The sequence below is a fragment of the Leucoraja erinacea genome, chromosome 6 (genome assembly GCF_028641065.1).
Source record: "Leucoraja erinacea ecotype New England chromosome 6, Leri_hhj_1, whole genome shotgun sequence".
NCBI classification, from domain to species: domain Eukaryota; kingdom Metazoa; phylum Chordata; class Chondrichthyes; order Rajiformes; family Rajidae; genus Leucoraja; species Leucoraja erinaceus.
The window spans coordinates 65833492-65854452 of NC_073382.1; the positions used below are offsets into that span (position 1 = coordinate 65833492).

Here is a 20961-nt window from a genome sequence, read left to right on the forward strand (position 1 = left end):
ATTTGTAGGAAAGAACTGCAGATGCTGAATTAAATCGAAGGTAGACACGAAATACTGGAGTAAATCAGCGGGACAGGCAGCATCTCTGGAGAGAAGGAATGGATGACCTTTCGGGTCGAGACCCTTTTTCAGAGTCAGACTGACCCGAAATGTCACCCATTCCTTCTCTCCAGAGATGCTGCCTGTCCCGCTGATTTACTCCAGTATTTCGTGTCTACCTCCGAGTATTTTTCATAGGCTGTACATAGGATCCATCCCTCAGTAGCCTGTGACAGTAGGATTCTGCGTTGCAGTCCTCTCCCTCAGAGTGCGGTGCCGTGACAACAACAACCAAACCCCTCGCTGGACCTTCTTGGTAAACAGTTACAGAATCAGACATAGATCGTGAAGTCTCTTTAGCCCAATTCGACCTCGACGACCAAGATGCCTTTTCTCAGTGAGTCTCATTTGGCCCAGACCCTACAAAGCTTTTCTATCTATTCGCCTGTCCAAATGTAATCTCCGAGTTCGAATCAGGGCAAACTCGGGAGAACTCTTGGAATGAACTCGTACCGTGGGGCAGGGGTTTAAATTTTGTTATTAAAGAAGGGAAGACCACTGTCTTATCCGCACCTCAGCCAACTCAAGTGCAAGCTGCGAGAGGTGCAAGGTGCATTCTTTCGCGGGCGGGCGGGCTTTTTTCAAGGGCAACGAAGTTTAAAAACTAGAGGGGACTGGTTAAGATAAAAGTTGAGAGAATTAAGGGGATCAGGGGGACAATTTTTTCCACATATCCTTGTTTTTTTTCCCTCGAGGTATATTTTGTAACTTGTTGAGTTTTTTTACTCGATGTGTAATTTTTACTTGAGGGTATATTGAATTAATTGCTAGAGGAAGTGGTAGAGGTGGGTACAATTACAACTTTCAAGAGCTTTTTGGGTGTGTCCTTAGATTGGAAATCGGCACCTTGGTCAGCAAGCGTGAATTGGGCTGGGGGAGGGCGTCTGTGCTGTGCAAATATGCAAGATATCTTTTACATTTTTTTTAAAGATGTTATGCATAAAGCACAAACACGATACAGCAAATATGTTATATGAATACATGACATTGCGTCATCAAATCAATGTTGAATTTACAAAGCTCATTAGCACTGAGATATATTGACCACATATAGGCTCCTGACAACGAACATTCTAAAATGCTCACATTTTATTTCTGAATAACAATAAGATTTAGTGTAGAAATTATATTTTACTCGACGTTTTTTTAAAGTTCAAGTATTTTTCAATCGATGTTTCTTTCTTTACTCGAAGTAACTTTACAGTCGATGTGAGTTTTTTTACTTGTGGGAGATTTTACTCGAGATGTGGTGTTTACTCAGTTGGCTTTTTATTCCAGATGGGGTTTTGTTAGTTAAGGCGGGCTTAATACTAGTGGTTTCCTTTAACTCGAGAAATTGGTTTAACCCGAGCTGCGCTTTTTGCTCGTTTCTTTCGCTCGTTGGTTGTTTTACTCAAGGTGATTTTGTAATGGGCGGTGGTTGATTGGTCGGGGTTTAGGCGGGCTGGATGTTTACTGGAGCAGCTTGTTTACATAAGGGGTTGTCCACTCGAGCTGCACCTGCGACGCGCGCGGGCTTCGGACACTTTCCGGGTCCGGTCAGCGTTGGGGCGGGTGCGGCGCGTGTTTAAAAGACGGACAGGTGCGGTTCCCGCTTCCAGTCACGGAACCGCTCTGGTGAAGAAGCATCGTGGTCGCCAGCTCTTTTTAACTCGAGGTATGTATTTTTTGTTAACACGGTGGGAATTTTAGTCGAGGTGTGATTTTTAGTCGAAGCGGCTATTTTAAACAGTTTATTTCCTCAAGATGTTTTTTTTTATTGTCGAATCCAGCTTTCTACTGGAGATATGTGTTTTTTATTCGTGATGGTATTTTTAGTCGAGCCGAGCTTTTTTACTCGTGGTCTCGATTTACTCGACATGTGTTTTTAACTGGAGAAACTCAGCGGGTGAGGCAGCATCTATGGAGCGAAGGGAATAGGCAACGTTTCGGGTCGAGACCCTTCTTCAGCCAGGAAGGGTTTCGGCCCGAAACGTTGCCTATTTCCTTCGCTCCATAGATGCTGCCTCGCCCTCTGAGTTTCTCCAACATTTATGTCTACCTTCGATTTTAAGGATCATGTTCCTTATAAGGATCATGTTCCTTATAAACATGCATTTTAACTCGTGTGATTTTACTTGACCTGTGCTTTCTGCTCGAGTTGGTTGTTTTCCTCGAGGAATTTTTGTAACTGTTTAGTCGAGGTGGTTGTTGCGAGGTTGATGTGGAGTCGGGTGGGTGTTTAGGCAGGTGGTTGTTTACCTGAGGTGTTGTCCACTAGTGCTGTACTTGTGGCGGGCGCGGGTTTCGCCGACGGCGAAAACTTTCTCCGCTTCGGGTTCCCGCTCAAAAATCCCCTCACGACGAAGCCCGACAATCGATCAGCGTTGGTTACTCTTGTTTTTAATTTTCTTTTAATTATTTAATTTATCTTAATTTTTTTAAAATATGTTATGCATAAAACACATACATGATACAGGAAATATGTTACATGAATACATGACATTGTGTCATCAATTTTTTTAAATTCAAGTATTTTTCAATCGATGTTTCTTTCTTTACTCGAGGCAGCTGTACAATTGATGTGAGTTTTTTTTTACTTGTGGGAGTTTTTACTCGAGATTTGTTGTTTACTCGAGCCTGGCTTTTTATTCCAGATGGGTTTTTGTTAGTTAAGGCGGGCTTAATACTAGTGGTTTCCTTTAACTCGAGAAATTGGTTTAACCCGAGCTGTGCTTTTTGCTCGTTTTTTTCACTCGTTGGTTGTTTTACTCAAGGTGATTTTGTAATGGGCGGTGGTTGATTGGTCGGGGTTTAGGCGGGCTGGATGTTTACTGGAGCAGCTTGTTTACATAAGGGGTTGTCCACTCGAGCTGCACCTGCGACGCGCGCGGGCTTCGGACACTTTCCGGGTCCGGTCAGCGTTGGGGCGGGTGCGGCGAGTGTTTAAAAGACGGACAGGTGCGGTTCCCGCTTCCAGTCACGGAACCGCTCTGGTGAAGAAGCATCGTGGTTGCTAGCTCTTTTTAACTCGAGGTATGTATTTTTTGTTGACACGGTGGGAATTTTAGTCGAGGTGTGATTTTTAGTCGAAGCGGCTATTTTTAACAGTTTATTTCCTCAAGATGTTTTTTTTATTGTCGAATCCAGCTTTCTACTGGAGATGGGCATTTGCTTAGTCGAGGCGGGCTTTTTACTTGTACTTTTTTTTACTCGAGGTTTATTTAAAACGTTTTACTCTTTTGTAACTCAATGTACTTTTTACTCGAGGCTTGTTTCTCAGTAAGGTGGGAATTTTAATCGTTCTGTGAGACTGCGTGTGTTTTTAAACTCACGATATGTTTTTAACTCGAGGTGATTTTTTTAAACTTTATTTATTTTATCTCCCAGTTTATTTTACTCGGTGCGTTGTTGTCTTCAAGGTGTGTTTTTTATTCGTGATGGTTTTTTTAGTCGAGCCGAGCTTTTTTACTCGTCTCGATTTACTCGACATGTTTTTATCTGGAGAAACTCAGCGGGTGAGGCAGCATCTATGGAGCGAAGGGAATAGGCAACGTTTCGGGTCGAGACCCTTCTTCAGCCAGGAAGGGTTTCGGCCCGAAACGTTGCCTATTTCCTTCGCTCCATAGATACTGCCTCACCCTCTGAGTTTCTCCAACATTTATATCTACCTTCGATTTTCAAGCATCTGCAGTTCCTTTTAAACATGCATTTTTAACTCGTGTGATTTTACTTGACCTGTGCTTTCTGCTCGAGTTGGTTGTTTTCCTCGAGGATTTTTTGTAACTGTTTAGTCGAGGTGGTTGTTGCGAGGTTGATGTTGTGAGGTTGATGTTGTCGGGTGGGTGTTTAGGCAGGTGGTTGTTTACATGAGGTGTTGTCCACTAGTGCTGTACTTGTGGCGGGCGCGGGTTTCGCCGACAGCGAAAACTTTCTCCGCTTCAGGTTCCCGCTCAAAAATCCCCTCACGACGAAGCCCGACAATCGATCAGCGTTGGTTACTCTTGTTTTTAATTTTCTTTTAATTATTTAATTTATCTTATTTTTTTTTAATATGTTATGCATAAAACACATACATGATACAGGAACTATGTTACATGAATACATGACATTGTGTCATCAACATTTTTTAATTCGAGTATTTTGCAATCGATCTTTCTTTACTCGAGGCAGCTGTACAATTGATGTGAGTTTTTTTTACTTGGAGTTTTTACTCGAGATTTGTTGTTTACTCGAGCCTGGCGTTTTACTCCTGATGGGTTTTTGTTAGTTAAGGCGGGTTAATACTAGTGGTTTCCTTTAACTCGATAAATTGGTTTAACCCGAGCTGTGCTTTTTGCTCGTTTTTTTTCACTCGTTGGTTGTTTTACTCAAGGTGTTTTTGTAACTGGGCGGTGGTTGTTTGGTCGGGGGTGGATGTTTACTGGAGCAGCTTGTTTACAAAAGGGGTTGTCCACTCGAGCTGCACCTGCGACGCGCGCGGGCTTCGGACATTTTCTCCCCCTAGGTTTTCCGCTCAAAAACACCGTTCGTGCTATTTGGACCATGCTCGGGGTCCGATCAGCGTTGGGGCGGGTGCGGCGAGTGTTTAAAAGACGGACGGGTGCGGTTCCCGCTTCCAGTCACGGAACCGCTCTGGCGAAGAAGCATCGTGGTCGCCAGCTCTTTTTAACTCGAAGTATGTATTTTTTGTTAACACGGTGGGAATTTTAGTCGAGGTGTGATTTTTAGTCGAAGCGGCTATTTTTAACAGTTTATTTCCTCAAGATGTTTTTTTTATTGTCGAATCCAGCTTTTTACTGGAGATGGGCGTTTTCTTAGCGAGGCGGGCTTTTTACTTGTACTTTTTTTTACTCAAGGTTTATTTAAAAAGTTTTACTCTTTTGTAACTCAATGTACTTTTTACTCGAGGCTTGTTTCTCAGTAAGGTGGGATTTTTTTTATCGTTCTGTGAGACTGCGTGTGTTTTTAAACTCAAGGTATGTTTTTTTTTTAACTCGAGGTGATTTTTATTTTTATTTTTTATTTATTTTATCTCCCAGTTTATTTTACTCGGTGCGTTGTTGTCTTCAAGGTGTGTTTTTTATTCGTGATGGTTTTTTTAGTCGAGCCGAGCTTTTTTACTCGTCTCGATTTACTCGACATGTTTTTATCTGGAGAAACTCAGCGGGTGAGGCAGCATCTATGGAGCGAAGGGAATAGGCAACGTTTCGGGTCGAGACCCTTCTTCAGCCAGGAAGGGTTTCGGCCCGAAACGTTGCCTATTTCCTTCGCTCCATAGATGCTGCCTCACCCTCTGAGTTTCTCCAACATTTATATCTACCTTCGATTTTCAAGCATCTGCAGTTCCTTTTAAACATGCATTTTTAACTCGTGTGATTTTACTTGACCTGTGCTTTCTGCTCGAGTTGGTTGTTTTCCTCGAGGATTTTTTGTAACTGTTTAGTCGAGGTGGTTGTTGCGAGGTTGATGTTGTCGGGTGGGTGTTTAGGCAGGTGGTTGTTTACATGAGGTGTTGTCCACTAGTGCTGTACTTGTGGCGGGCGCGGGTTTCGCCGACAGCGAAAACTTTCTCCGCTTCAGGTTCCCGCTCAAAAATCCCCTCACGACGAAGCCCGACAATCGATCAGCGTTGGTTACTCTTGTTTTTAATTTTCTTTTAATTATTTAATTTATCTTATTTTTTTTTAATATGTTATGCATAAAACACATACATGATACAGGAAATATGTTACATGAATACATGACATTGTGTCATCAACATTTTTTAATTCGAGTATTTTGCAATCGATCTTTCTTTACTCGAGGCAGCTGTACAATTGATGTGAGTTTTTTTTACTTGGAGTTTTTACTCGAGATTTGTTGTTTACTCGAGCCTGGCGTTTTACTCCTGATGGGTTTTTGTTAGTTAAGGCGGGTTAATACTAGTGGTTTCCTTTAACTCGAGAAATTGGTTTAACCCGAGCTGTGCTTTTTGCTCGTTTTTTTCGCTCGTTGGTTGTTTTACTCAAGGTGTTTTTGTAACTGGGCGGTGGTTGATTGGTCGGGGGTGGATGTTTACTGGAGCAGCTTGTTTACAAAAGGGGTTGTCCACTCGAGCTGCACCTGCGACGCGCGCGGGCTTCGGACATTTTCTCCCCCTAGGTTTTCCGCTCAAAAACACCGTTCGTGCTATTTGGACCATGCTCGGGGTCCGATCAGCGTTGGGGCGGGTGCGGCGAGTGTTTAAAAGACGGACGGGTGCGGTTCCCGCTTCCAGTCACGGAACCGCTCTGGCGAAGAAGCATCGTGGTCGCCAGCTCTTTTTAACTCGAAGTATGTATTTTTTGTTAACACGGTGGGAATTTTAGTCGAGGTGTGATTTTTAGTCGAAGCGGCTATTTTTAACAGTTTATTTCCTCAAGATGTTTTTTTTATTGTCGAATCCAGCTTTTTACTGGAGATGGGCGTTTTCTTAGCGAGGCGGGCTTTTTACTTGTACTTTTTTTTACTCAAGGTTTATTTAAAAAGTTTTACTCTTTTGTAACTCAATGTACTTTTTACTCGAGGCTTGTTTCTCAGTAAGGTGGGATTTTTTTTTATCGTTCTGTGAGACTGCGTGTGTTTTTAAACTCAAGGTATGTTTTTTTTTTAACTCGAGGTGATTTTTATTTTTATTTTTTATTTATTTTATCTCCCAGTTTATTTTACTCGGTGCGTTGTTGTCTTCAAGGTGTGTTTTTTATTCGTGATGGTTTTTTTAGTCGAGCCGAGCTTTTTCACTCGTCGTCTCGATTTACTCGACATGTGTTTTTAACTGGAGAAACTCAGCGGGTGAGGCAGCATCTATGGAGCGAAGGGAATAGGCAACGTTTCGGGTCGAGACACTTCAGACGGGAAGGGTTTCGGCCCGAAACGTTGCCTATTTCCTTCGCTCCATAGATGCTGCCTCACCCTCTGAGTTTCTCCAACATTTTTGTCTACCTTCGATTTTCAAGCATCTGTAATTCCTTTTAAACATGCATTTTAACTCGTGTGATATTACTTGACCTGTGCTTTCTGCTCGAGTTGGTTGTTTTCCTCGAGGGATTTTTGTAACTGTTTAGTCGAGGTGGTTGTTGAGAGGTTGATGTTGAGTCGGGTGGGTGTTTAGGCAGGTGGTTGTTTACATGAAGTGTTGTCCACTAGTGCTGTACTTGTGGCGGGCGCGGGTTTCGCCGACAGCGAAAACTTTCTCCGCTTCGGGTTCCCGCTCAAAAATCCCCACACGACGAAGCCCGACAATCGATCACAGCGTTGGTTACTCTGTTTTTAATTTTCTATTAATTATTTAAATTATTTAAAAAAGATTGTAAAAAAGTTTTGTATTCAACTCGCCCTCCCACGCAGCTTTTAATGAGGTATGAGGTTTCAATATAACCGAACCTAACAAGTTATACAAAACAGAGATGCATTTCTTCCGGTTGGGATCTAGAGCTAAGATGGTATGGGTGAGGGTTTCAGGGGGGCGATTTGGGAAATGGGGGAATGTCTTCTTCACAAAATACCTAATCTGGAAAAAACGAAAAAGGTGGGAGTTTGGGAGGCTATAGCTGAACGAGAGCTCCGCAAAAGACAAAAAGATGCCATCCTTGTATAGGCTTTTAATACTACTGATACTGTTGCTATGCCAGGTTTTGAATGCGCGGTCTGTACTTGAAGGTTTAAAGATGTGGTTTTTAAGCAGTGAGGTCAAGATGGAAGGGCCTTGTAAACCAAAGTTTTTCCTGAGTTGACTCCATATCTTGAGCGAGAGGGACGCAATTGGGCCTGCACCCACAGATGTTATAGGAAGGGGCAGTTGGGAGCATAGGACAGACCGCAAACGGAGATGTGAACTCGCCTTTTCCATGTGTACCCAGGTCGGTAGGTGGTCGCAATCATCATTTATCCAATACAGTTTTTGCAAGTTAGCTGCCCAATAGTAGCGCCTAAAGTCAGGAAGTGCCAAACCGCCGTCACTCTTAGGAGACTGCAGTATCGCCTTTCGGATTCTAGCCGGTTTGCTAACCCATAAAAAATTAGATATTGTCCTTTCTAATTTATCAAAAAAAGATTTAGTGATAAGTATAGGGACGTGCTGGAAAAGATACAGGAATTTGGGTAGGACGACCATCTTGACCAGATTTATCTGGCCCACGAGGGATAGAGGTAAAACTGACCAGCGGTCAAATTCTCTTTCAGCTTTCTCAACCAGAGGCAGAAAGTTTGTGCGGAACATATCAGATAAGGGTGTTGTGATAAAGACGCCTAAGTAGTGAAACCCGTCCTCTGCCCATTTGAATGAGGTTAAAGAGCGAGGGAGCTGCTTAGCCAATGAGTTAATCGGTAACAGCTCACTCTTTTGGTAGTTAAGTTTATAACCAGAATACGCACCAAACCGTTCTAAAATATTCGTAATCACAGGGAGAGAGCTGACTGGGTTTGAGATGCACAGGAGCAGGACATCCACCTTCGAAACTGCTAGAGTCAGTTATTAAAGATTACAGCTCCCCTTTTCCTAATTGGCCACCATTTAGATAATAGTCTGCTTTCCCCGTTTTTGCAACCAAAATGGATAACCTCACATCTCCCCTTTTCCTAATTGGCCACCATTAGATAATCTGTCTGCTTTCCTGTTTTTGCCACCAAAGTGGATAACCTCACATTTATCCACATTATACTGCATCTACCAAACATTTGCCCACTCACCCGGCCTATCCAAGTCACCTTGCAGTCTCCTAGCATCTTCCTCACAGCTAACATTGCCCCCCAGCTTGGTGTCATCCGCAAACTTGGAGATGTTGCCATCAATTTCCTCGTCCAGATCAGTAATATATATTGTAAATAGCTGGGATCCCAACACTGACCCTTGTGGTACCCCACTAGTCACTGCCCGCCATTGTGAAAAGGACCCGTTTACTCCTACTCTTTGCTTCCTGTTTGTCAGCCAGTTCTCTATCCACATCAATACTGAACCCCCAATACAGTGCGCTTTAAGTTTGTATACTAATCTCTTATGTGGGACCTTGTCGAAAGCCTTCTGTAAGTCCAGATACTTCCTATAGGTCAATTCAGTGGTGGGGTGGGCAGTATTTGATGGATCAGTCAGTGCATTAATTAAGGCAACAAATAACTCCTTTGTCTTACAAAGGCAGAGAGTGAGATAATTGTTCTGATATCACTCATTTTTATTGTAGGTCATACCGTGGATCTAAATGAAAAATCCGCACTGTCTGGAATCCCACGAGGTGCTCCTTAGGGAGGTCATCCGAGATCGATCTGAAGGATCAGATCGGTGCTACCAGAGCTCAGCTGTCATAGACTCACTGAAGGTTCGTGAGCTTAACTTGGTCAGGTTGTGGACATGATCCTGCACGTCCACGGAAAGAATTGTCCCCCGTCCGAGAAGATGAAGTACATCTACTACCTTTCTTCGTCCAGTACAACTAAAGGTCTGGTAAGAGCTGCTGAATACTTTATTCCTTAAATCTGCTGTTTGCATTTATTATGTCTAGATGTCCTATTTCTCTATTTGTAATGCTTAATTACGAAACATGCAAGTATAGTTCAGATGAAGATGTTCAGACTTGGTAACATGTGTCATAGTTTATTAGTAATGTCATTGTGACAACGTAAATTGCAGGAACAGAAATATTCACGTTTATCTTCTACTGAACACTACATCCCTCCTCCAACTTATGGATCCGGGTGTGATTAGCATGTTTAATTTTTATTAACAAAACATTTGATGCTGTAATGAAGGCCACTGGTGATTGTAAAATGACTTAAAGATTTCTTGAAATCTTAACATTAGAGACTTCATAATGCTTGCTTGTGTTGCATTGAACACGGTTTATTACTGTTTAAAATATGTGGCTCGGTCTCTGCAAGATAGGGGAGGGAGAGGTTTTGTGACTTTCAGCCCGAGCTGGAAATCTACAGAACACTGAGAATACTGACCAGTGAGTGCCCATTATGTGTTTTTTTGTTTTTGTGCCCCTTTTGCAACTGTGCCCCTTTTGCAACTGTGCCCCTTTTGCAACTGTGCCCCTTTTGCAACTGTGCCCCTTTTGCAACTGTGCCCCTTTTGCAACTGTGCCCCTTTTGCAACTGTGCCCCTTTTGCAACTGTGCCCCTTTTGCAACTGTGCCCCTTTTGCAACTGTGCCCCTTTTGCAACTGTGCCCCTTTTGCAACTGTGCCCCTTTTGCAACTGTGCCCCCTTTTGCAACTGTGCCCCTTTTGCAACTGTGCCCCTTTTGCAACTGTGCCCCTTTTGCAACTGCAACTCTGCCCCTTTTGCAACTGTGCCCCTTTTTGCAACTGTGCCCCTTTTGCAACTGTGACCCTTTTGCAACTGTGCCCCTTTTGCAACTGTGCCCCTTTTGCAACTGTGCCCCTTTTGCAACTGTGCCCCTTTTGCAACTGTGCCCCTTTTGCAACTGTGCCCCTTTTGCAACTGTGCCCCTTTTGCAACTGTGCCCCTTTTGCAACTGTGCCCCTTTTGCAACTGTGCCCCTTTTGCAACTGTGCCCCTTTTGCAACTGTGCCCCTTTTGCAACTGTGCCCCTTTTGCAACTGTGCCCCTTTTGCAACTGTGCCCCTTTTGCAACTGTGCCCCTTTTGCAACTGTGCCCCTTTTGCAACTGTGCCCCCTTTGCAACTGTGCCCCTTTGCAACTGTGCCCCTTTTGCAACTGTGCCCCTTTTGCAACTGTGCCCCTTTTGCAACTGTATGGAATAGAATCTTTATTTGCCACGCAACCAGAGTTGGTGGTATTTGGGTTCGGTACATGATGGTACACTGCTTTAGTTACATACCACTAATAACACAGATCACCGTAATAAAGTGCATCCACACCACATACCAAATCACAAATCTCACCAACATCTCACCTTTTGCAACTGTGCCCCTTTAGATGAAAAGGTCTAAAATTGATTGTCTACCCTCTCCTTCCCTTGGTCTCACCAGTTTTTGGCAGAATTTCTGGCAGTTTCTGAGCTGCCAGCCCAAAAATCCATTAGGTTCACAATGTCCATACTAGCCCTTTGGAAAACCGTCCCTTTTGGCCCACAACATCCATCCTAGCACACCAGAAAGACCCCCCTCCGGCAAAAAATGGTGAAGGTGCTACCAGAGTTCAGCTGTCAGACTCACTGAAGGCCAGTAAGCTTAACTTGGCCAGGTTGTGGACGTGATCCTGCACGTGATCCATCCAGGGAGAGAATTGTCCCCTGTCCGAGAAGATAAAGTACATCTACAACCTTCCTTCGTCCATTACAACTGAAGGTCTGGTAAGAGCTGCTGAATATTTTACTCCCTAAGTTTCCTGTTTGCATTTATTATGCCTGGATGTCCTTTTTCTCTATTTGTAATGCTTAATTAAGAAACATGCAAGTATAGTTCAGATGACAAATTGATGTTCAGACTTGGTAGCATGTCTCATAATGTATTAGTAATGTCATTGTGACAACGTAAATAGCAGGAACAGAAATATTCACGTTTATCTTCTACTGAACACTACATCCCTCCTCCAACTTATGGATCTGGGTGTGATTAGCATGTTTAATTTTCACTATCTCAACAACAACAAAAGGCGTATTTTTTTGACTGAAGATGGAACCTTCAACACTGAAAAAAAATAAGAACCCGTTCAAGAGAGGATTCAGCAGCTAAAGACAGGCCCGCGGTGGGTTCCGGAGGACGGAGAAAAGACAGAGAGGAGCATCTGCCAATGGTAATGACGACAAATGCAGAACGCGACACCTGAAAGACAAGGGATCTCTGGTAATGAAGCCTATCCTTGTCACAGGTCAGAACCCACACCCAAGTCAACACTGGACAAAATGAGGAACATACATGGGAGGAACAGGAGCATCAGAACTCTACTGCACATTGTCTCTGGGAAAACCAAGGCATCGCAACTCACCAGAAGAAGCTGGAGCTAACGACGATTGAGAACTAATCTTTTTGCATTGTCATTGGATTCACCAGAAGGGCAAAGCCAGAAGAAAGACGTCAAATAGCCTGACCAGCTCGGGGAGCACTCTGCTAGCAGGGCAGACTCTCCAGGAATGATGCATCTTTTTGACTGAAGATAGACCCATCACCAATTTAACACGGAACAAAAGAAAATACCAGTGATGACGAGGAGGAAAAGACCCATCCAGGACCAAACCGAAGAGCATGAGCATCATAACTGAAGCTGCTCGTTGATGGGAAACACAAGCAAAGATGTTAAAGAGATCAAGCTGTGCCCCCCCAAGAGAGGATTTGGCAGCAGAAGATGGGCCCTCGGTGGGTGCCGGATGTTGGACTTGCCCCGTGGTGGGTACCGGAGAGAAGATGGAAAAAAGGAGTAAGTGTCAAAGATAGTTACAACAAATTACCCAATTTTGTCACCCAAGCGAGACGGATAAAGAGTGAGCTGGGCCATCAGGGATCGAGGAAGATAGACGGAGCCATCCCAGCGAGGATTCGACAGCTGAAGACAGGCCCTCGGTGGGTTCCAGAGGTCAAAGAGAAGACGAAGAGGAGCAAGTGCCAATAGTAGCTACGTCAAATGCAGAAAGCAACACCTGAAATCCAAGGGATCTCTGGTAATGAAGCCTATCTTTGTCACAGGACAGAACCCACACCCAAGTCAACACTGGACAAAATGAGGATCATGCATGGGAGGAACAGGAGCATCAGAACCGTACTACACATTGGCTCTGGTGAAAACCAAGGCATCGCAACTCACCAGAAGTAGCTGGAGCTAAGGACGATTGAGAAACAATCTATTTGCATTGTCATTGGATTCACCAGAAGGGAAAAACCAGAAGAAAGATGTCAAATAGCCTGACCAGCTCGGGGAGGACTCTGCTAGCAGGGCAGAATCTCCTGAATGATGCATCTTTTTGACAGAAGATCAGACAAAAGGAGGAGGAAATGACAGAGCAGAAAACATACATGGGAGGAACAGCAGCATGAGAACCCTACTACGGATTGTCTCTGGGAAAACCAAGGCATCACAACTGATCTAACGACGATTGAAAACAAAGCTGGACTCTTTTTTGCAGTGTCATTGGATTTGCCATCAGGGCAAAGCCAGAAGAAAGATGTCAAATAGCCTGACCAACTCTGGAAGTTCTCCAGGAATGATGCATCTATTTGCTTGAAGATGGAGCCATCACCAATTCAACACTGAACAAAAAAACCCACCAGTGATGACAAGGAGGAAAAGACTCGGCAAGGATCAAACAGGAGAACATGAGCATCACAACTAATGGGTGGAGAAACACAAGCGAGGATGTTAAAGAGTAAGGTGCGTCGTCCAAGTGAATTCGACAGCAGAAGACGGGCCCACGGTAGATGCCGGAGAGAAGATGAAGATGAGGATCAAGAAGTAAAGATAGTTACGACAAATTACCCACTTTCGTCACCCAAGCAAGGAGGTTAAAGAGAGTGAGCTGGGACATAATGGAGCGAGGAAGATGGATGCAGCCACCCAAGAGAGGACTCGGCAGCTGAAGACCGCTGCTGGAGAACGGAGAGAAGAGGAAGAGGAGCATCTGCCAATGTAAGTGACGACAAATGCGGAAGGCGACACCTGAAAAACAAGGGATCTCTGGTAATGAAGCCTCTCCTTGTCACAGGACAGAACCCACACCTAAATCAACACTGAACAAAATCAGGAACATACATGGGAGGAACAGGAGCATCACATCCCTACCACAGATTGTCTCTGGGAAAACCAAGGCATCGCAACTCACCAGAAGAAGCTGGAGCTAACGACGATTGAGAACCAATCTTTTTGCATTGTCATTGGATTCACCAGAAGGGCAAAGCCAGAAGAAAGACGTCAAATAGCCTGGCCAGCTCGGGGAGCACTCTGCTAGCAGGGCAGACTCTCCAGGAATGATGCATCTTTCTGACTGAAGGTGGACCCATCACCAATTTATAACTGAATAAAAGAAAATACCAGTGATTGCATTTTGTTTTGTCCAGATGCCTTATTTCTCTATTTGCTTACTTACGAACCCTGCGAGTGTAATTCAGACCAGTATTTGATCTTCAGTCTGGGTAGAAAGAGTCATAATTAATTTATAGCTGCAACACAAAGTGAGGAATAGACCTTCTTTGGTTGAATTGTTAAAGGGAGGGAGGGAGGTGGACCATCGAGGGGTGGGAAAGGCCGACATTGCCGTCCAATAGAGGACTTGGCTGCTGAGGACGGGCCTACGGTGGGTGTCGGAGAGAAGATAAAGAAGAGGAGCATGTGCCAATGGTAGGTACAACAAATGCTGAAAGTTTCACCTGAAAGCCAAGGGATCTCTGGTAATGAAGCCTATCCTTGTCAGAGGACAGATACCCCATCCAAGTCAACACCAGACACAAGGAGGAGGAAATTACAGAGCAGAAAACATACATGGGAGGAACAGCAGCATCAGAACCCTACTACGGATTGTCTCTGGGAAAACCAAGGCATCACAACTGATCTAAGGACGATTGAGAACCAAGCTGGACTCTTTTTTGCAATGTCATTGGATTCACCATCAGGTCAAAGCCAGAGGAAAGATGTCAAATAGCCTGACCAGCTCGAGGAGGACTCTGCTAGCAAGGCAGAATCTTCAGGAATGATGCATCTTTTTGACTGAAGGTGGACCCATCATCAATTTATAACCGAATAAAAGAAAATACCAGTGATGACGAGGATGAAAAGACCCATCCAGGACCAAACAGGAGAGTATGAACATCATAACTGAAGCTGCATGTTGATGGGAAACACAAGCAAAGATGTTAAAGAGATCAAGGAGTGCCCCCCAAGAGAGGATTTGGCAGCTGAAGACGGGCCCGCGGTGGATGCCGGATGTTGGACTTGCCCCATGGTGGTTACCGGAGAGAAGATGGAAAAGAGGAGTAAGTGGCAAAGACAGTTACAGCAAATGACCCACTTTCGTCACCCAAGCAAGGACGTTAAAGAGTGAGCTGAGACCTCGGGGAGCGAGGAAGATGGATGCAGCCACCCAAGAGAGGACTCGGCAGCTGAAGACGGCTGCCGGAGGACGGAGAAAAGACAGAGAGGAGCATCTGCCAATGGTAGTGACGACAAATGTGGAAGGCGACACCTGAAAAACAAGGGATCTCTGGTAATGAAGCCTCTCCTTGTCACAGGACAGAACCCACACCTAAATCAACACTGGACAAAATGAGGAACATACATGGGAGGAACAGGAGCATCAGATTGTCTCTGGGAAAACCAAGGCATCGCAACTCACCAGAAGTAGCTGGAGCTAACGACGATTGAGAACCAAGATTAACTCATTTTTGCATTGTCATTGGATTCACCAGAAGGGCAAAGCCCAAAGAAAGATTTCAAAAAGCCCGACCAGCCCGGGGAGGACTCTGCTAGCAAGGCAGAATCTTCAGGAGTTATGCATCTTTTTGACTGAAGATAGACCCATCACCAATTTAACATGGACGTCAAATAGCCTGACCAGCTCGGGGAGCACTCTGCTAGCAGGGCAGACTCTCCAGGAATGATGCATCTTTTTGACTGAAGGTGGACCCATCACCAATTTATAACTGAATAAAAGAAAATACCAGTGATGACGAGGAGGAAAAGACCCATCCAGGACCAAACGGAAGAGCATGAGCATCATAACTGAAGCTGCTTGTTGATGGGAAACACAGGCAAAGATGTTAAAGAGATCAAGGTGTGCCCCCCCAAGAGAGGATTTGGCAGCTGAAGACTGGCCCTCGGTGGGTGCCGGATGTTGGACTTGCCCCGTGGTGGGTACCGGAGAGAAGATGGAAAAAAGGAGTAAGTGGCAAAGATAGTTACAACAAATTACCCAATTTTGTCACCCAAGCGAGACGGATAAAGAGTGAGCTGGGCCATCAGGGATCGAGGAAGACGGACGGAGCCATCCCAGCGAGGATTCGACAGCTGAAGACTCTGCCCTCGGTGGGTTCCAGAGGTCCAAGAGAAGATGAAGAGGAGCAAGTGCCAATAGTAGCTACGTCAAATGCAGAAAGCAACATCTGAAATCCAAGGGATCTCTGGTAATGAAGCCTATCTTTGTCACAGGACAAAACCCACACCCAAGTCAACACTGGACAAAATGAGGATCATGCATGGGAGGAACAGGAGCATCAGAACCGTACTACACATTGGCTCTGGTGAAAACCAAGGCATCGCAACTCACCAGAAGTAGCTGGAGCTAAGGACGATTGAGAAACAATCTATTTGCATTGTCATTGGATTCACCAGAAGGGAAAAACCAGAAGAAAGATGTCAAATAGCCTGACCAGCTCGGGGAGGACTCTGATAGCAGGGCAGAATCTCCTGAATGATGCATCTTTTTGACAGAAGATCAGACAAAAAAAGGGGGGGAAATGACAGAGCAGAAAACATACATGGGAGGAACAGCAGCATGAGAACCCTACTACGGAATGTCTCTGGGAAAACCAAGGCATCACAATTGATCTAACGACGATTGAAAACAAAGCTGGTCTCTTTTTTGCAGTGTCATTGGATTTGCCATCAGGGCAAAGCCAGAAGAAAGATGTCAGATAGCCTGACCAACTCTGGAAGTTCTCCAGGAATGATGCATTTATTTGCTTGAAGATGGAGCCATCACCAATTCAACACTGAACAAAAAAAACCCACCAGTGATGACAAGGAGGAAAAGACTGGGCAAGGATCAAACAGGAGAACATGAGCATCACAACTAATGGGTGGAGAAACACAAGCGAGGATGTTAAAGAGTAAGGTGCCCCTCGTCCACAACCTATGGTTTAAAGCAGAAGATGTAGACAGGTACATGCATTGGAGAAGAAACCCTGTGAATTTTAAAAAGCTAGAATGTTCATATCTTTAGCAGACATGCACTATAGTTCTGCAAGTAGGAAAATAGCAATGAATAAGATTAATCTTACAATAATTTTTTAATGTATTACTTTATGTGATGCCATATGATCACCTGTGTGACATTTTTGGTTCACTTTCCAAGGAATGGCCCTTAAACTATTCTATCTTTTACAGCTGGGTTCGATCCAGAGTATGAGGCACTGCCCTAACCATTAGAGATGGATGCCATGTTGAAAATAACCTCAAGTTTCCAGAAAGGAATGGATGGATCCTGCTTCTTATTGCTCCCTCCAGCAAGATGGCGGTGGTACGCTTCATCCTCCAGATCACTACAACAGCAGTCTGCAGTACCATTGGGCAACTCATTATGATGATGGTAGCCGGAATCACCAGGAAAATGATCCAGACTTCCAATTTGTACATTGACATAATTGAAACCACCTTATTGGGTTAAAGCACAGAATGGATTTAGATGAAGGAAATAATATGGCCCACTGAATTCCATCATCACCAAAAAAACATACCATCGTTTCTACTTCCTCAGAAGACAAGGATATTTGACATTAATTTAAAGACTCTTACCAACTTCTACAGTTGAACTGCAGAAAACGTACTGCCGGGTTGTATCACAGCTTGGTTTGGGAACAGCTTTGCCCAAGACCACAAGAAATAGCAGAGTTTGGGAAAACAGCCAACATAATCAAAGATCAACATCATTGTGAACATTGAGCTTTTTCTCAGAAATTATTATGCTACAATGTTGAGAAATTGTATGCTGCGCTATGCATGTTTCTCCTCTCTCTACCTATTGTGCTTGTGTATGGCTTGATTGTATTTATGTACAGTATTACCTGATTTAATTGCATAGCATGCAAACAAAAGCTTTTCACTGTATCTCAGTGCACACAACAATAAAGCAATTTAAACTTGTTTTGTGTGCCACAGTAGATGACTTCACATTGCCATATTATATTCCTTGTTATGTTCTGGCCCACACACTCACCTTGTTTCTATCCCTTTAAAACCTATTTACATCCTTCTCACTGCTCAAACATTTCCTAAGTTTTGTATCATCAGTAAAATTGGAAATGTGATATTTGGCTTCCTCATCCAACTAGTTGAAGAAGACTGAATAATCAGGGTTCCTATGTTACCCACCTATTAATTCCCAATCCTTGGTTTCTGCCTGTCAGCCAATTCTCAATAGCCAGCAGTATACTGCACTAATCACATACCTTCTGAAGTTCTAAATGTACCACTGCCATTGTGCATTTAACCAAACCTATCCTCAAATATCTTCAAAAAAAATTAACACCATGCACTTTTCTGGATTAAACTCCATTAACTATTGCTCAGACCATTTGCCCAACTGATTTAGATCCTGATGTAATTTTTGATAACAATCTTCACTGTCTATGATACCACACACATTGGTGTCATCTGCATTCTGTACGGAGTTTGTGACCGCGTGGGTTTTCGCTGAGATCTTCGTTTTTGGGATGTGGAAAGAAACTGGAGGAGACCTACACAGTCACAAGGAGAACGTGCAAATTTCACACAGACCGCACACAAGGTCAGGATCGAACCTGGATCTTGTGCACTGGTGAGATAGCAGCACTACCAGCTGAGCCACTGTGCCTCCCAATGATCTTAGCAACCCAGTAACCTGACCCTACTCTACCCAGCCTCAACTCCACATAAATCATTTTATTGGATTAGTCGAACACACTCTTAATTACCCTCCGAAGGTACACAAAAATGCTGGAGAAACTGAGTGGGTGCAGCAGCATCTATGGAGCGAAGGAAATAGGCAATGTTTCGGGACGGATTTCAGCTCGAAGCGTTGCCTATTTCCTTCGCTCCATAGATGCTGCTGCACTCGCTGAGTTTCTCCAGCATTTTTGTGTACCTTCGATTTTCCAGCATCTGCAGTTCCTTCTGAAACACTTAATTACCCCCCCACCCCCCCCCCCCCCCCCCCCCCCCCCCCCCCCCCCCCCCCCCCCCCCCCCCCCCCCCCCCCCCCTCTGCTACGGTATGGAAGAGCCACATCAATGATCTGTCTTCAATTGCCTTGAAGTTTCAGCCTTTGTGATAAGCTGCCGATTGTTCCCACTGCTTCTATCCTACATTGTGTATTATGATCAAGGGATTAGTTACTTCTAATGGGAGAGGATGTATATGCAATAGTACTATCAGCTCTGCTTCCATGGCTACTCATAGGTATTTCTGATGTAAAAACTTCACCTTGTGCAGTTAGCACAATTATAATCGCATTGGTTTTCTTGACTGAGTAAATGGAATGAGAATGGATGTGGGAGGAGAGGTAAGTCTAAATATAAGAATATAAACAGAAGTAACATTTAACTTCTCAAACTTTGTGCAAGACCATGTCTATGTCTTGGGTTCACCTTTCATCTAACGCCTGCCATTTCCCCCCCCAAAAATAAACTATATGCAGAAGAAAAAATATATACAAAACCAAAGACTGTAAAAACTCATTATCAGTGCCTATACATTGGATGGTGTCATAGAAACATAGAAAACAGGTGCAGGAGTAGGCCATTTGGCCCTTCGAGTCAGCACCACCATTCAACACGATCATGGCTGATCATCCTAAATCAGTTCCCCATTGCAGCTTTCTCCCCATATCACTTAATTCTGTACTTTGATTCTCTCCATTCATACTTTGTAGTGTTCACACCTATCTTTAAACAAAATACCCTTGTGGCCTCCGTGAGGGGATATCCCTGCCCTTGTTTGAAGGGGTTTTCCACTAGACTTTGCCCCTCAATGTTCAGCAGCAGAAGGACCTTAGACGGTGCTTCTGGAGTGTCTACCATCATTCTTTTCCCCCAAAATAAGCATCATTCAGAATAATAAAAAAATATACACAAAACAAGAACAGTGCACAAACTTCTGATATTCTCAGTTTTTATAGATTTATTAGTGTTCTATGGTAGTGTTCGCAAATTATCCTTATTCCATGCACCCTTGCCACTCATGTGGCTCACTTCCCTTGTTTGAGGGGTGTCTCCACCAGGTGCTGCCTGCCATCTTATTTAAAGAAGATAAACACAAAATGCTGCAGTAACTCAGCGGAGAGGGAGCATCTCGAGAGAAGGAATGGGTGACGTTTTGGATCGAGACCCTTCTTCAGAGCTGCCATTTTATTTAACTTATCCCACTTCTTCCTTAAAGTTTGACTTGCTGCTGCAGCCCCTTCCCCTGGGGTGTGTTCATAAGTGATAAGAGCAGAATTTGACCATTCGGCCCATCATGCCTTGCGGGTCGACGGTCAATGAGCGCATGGAGGGGAGGGAAGCACAATGGAGGACCCGGGGTGGAGGGACCGCCGTGAGTGGGGAGAAGAACAATGGACAATGAATGGGAGGGAGGGGGAACAAAGAACAATGGGGACCCGGTGTAGGGGAATCGCTGTGGTGGGGAGGAACAAAAGGAGGAGCCGGTGTACTTTATAACTTTGCCAGCATCATAGGTGGCTGCTATTTGTATAAATTGGGTATTCAAGCAAAGAATTTCACTGCCTTGTCACATGTGACAATAAAGTGTTACATTCCGTTCCAAGTCTACTCTGCCTTTCAATTATGGCTGATCTATATTTCCCATTAAACCCCATTCTCCTACCTTCTTCTCATTACCCCTGACTCGAACACCAGTTATGCCACAGGGGGTGGAAACCAAGACCCCTCGATGACACCTTAGCCCACCATGGCCTTTTACACGGTTTCCAAATGTTTATGATGAACACAGCATGAATAAACAGCTGCAAACAAGTTATAAATAAATGGACGGCACAATGGTCCAATTGGTCGGGTTGCTGCCAGTGCCAGGAACTCAGGTTCGATCCAGACTAAGGGTGCTGTCCGTACGGAGTTTGTACATTCTCACTGTGATCACATGAGTTTTCTCCGGGTGCTCCAGTTTCCTCCCACATCCCAAACACGTGTAGGTTAATTAGCTTCTGTAAACTTTCCCTAGTGTGTAGGATAGAGCTAGTGTATGGGT

The 20961-nt window shown here is 44.2% G+C and overlaps 1 long non-coding RNA gene across 1 annotated transcript; it reads left to right on the forward strand.

Annotated features, from left to right (window-relative positions):
- Positions 1 to 13055: 13055 nt before the first annotated feature.
- Positions 13056 to 15540, forward strand: LOC129698252 (uncharacterized). Its single transcript, XR_008723655.1, has 2 exons — positions 13056 to 13999; positions 14719 to 15540. It is a non-coding gene; the product is annotated as an uncharacterized LOC129698252 (long non-coding RNA).
- The last annotated feature ends 5421 nt before the right edge of the window (positions 15541 to 20961 follow it).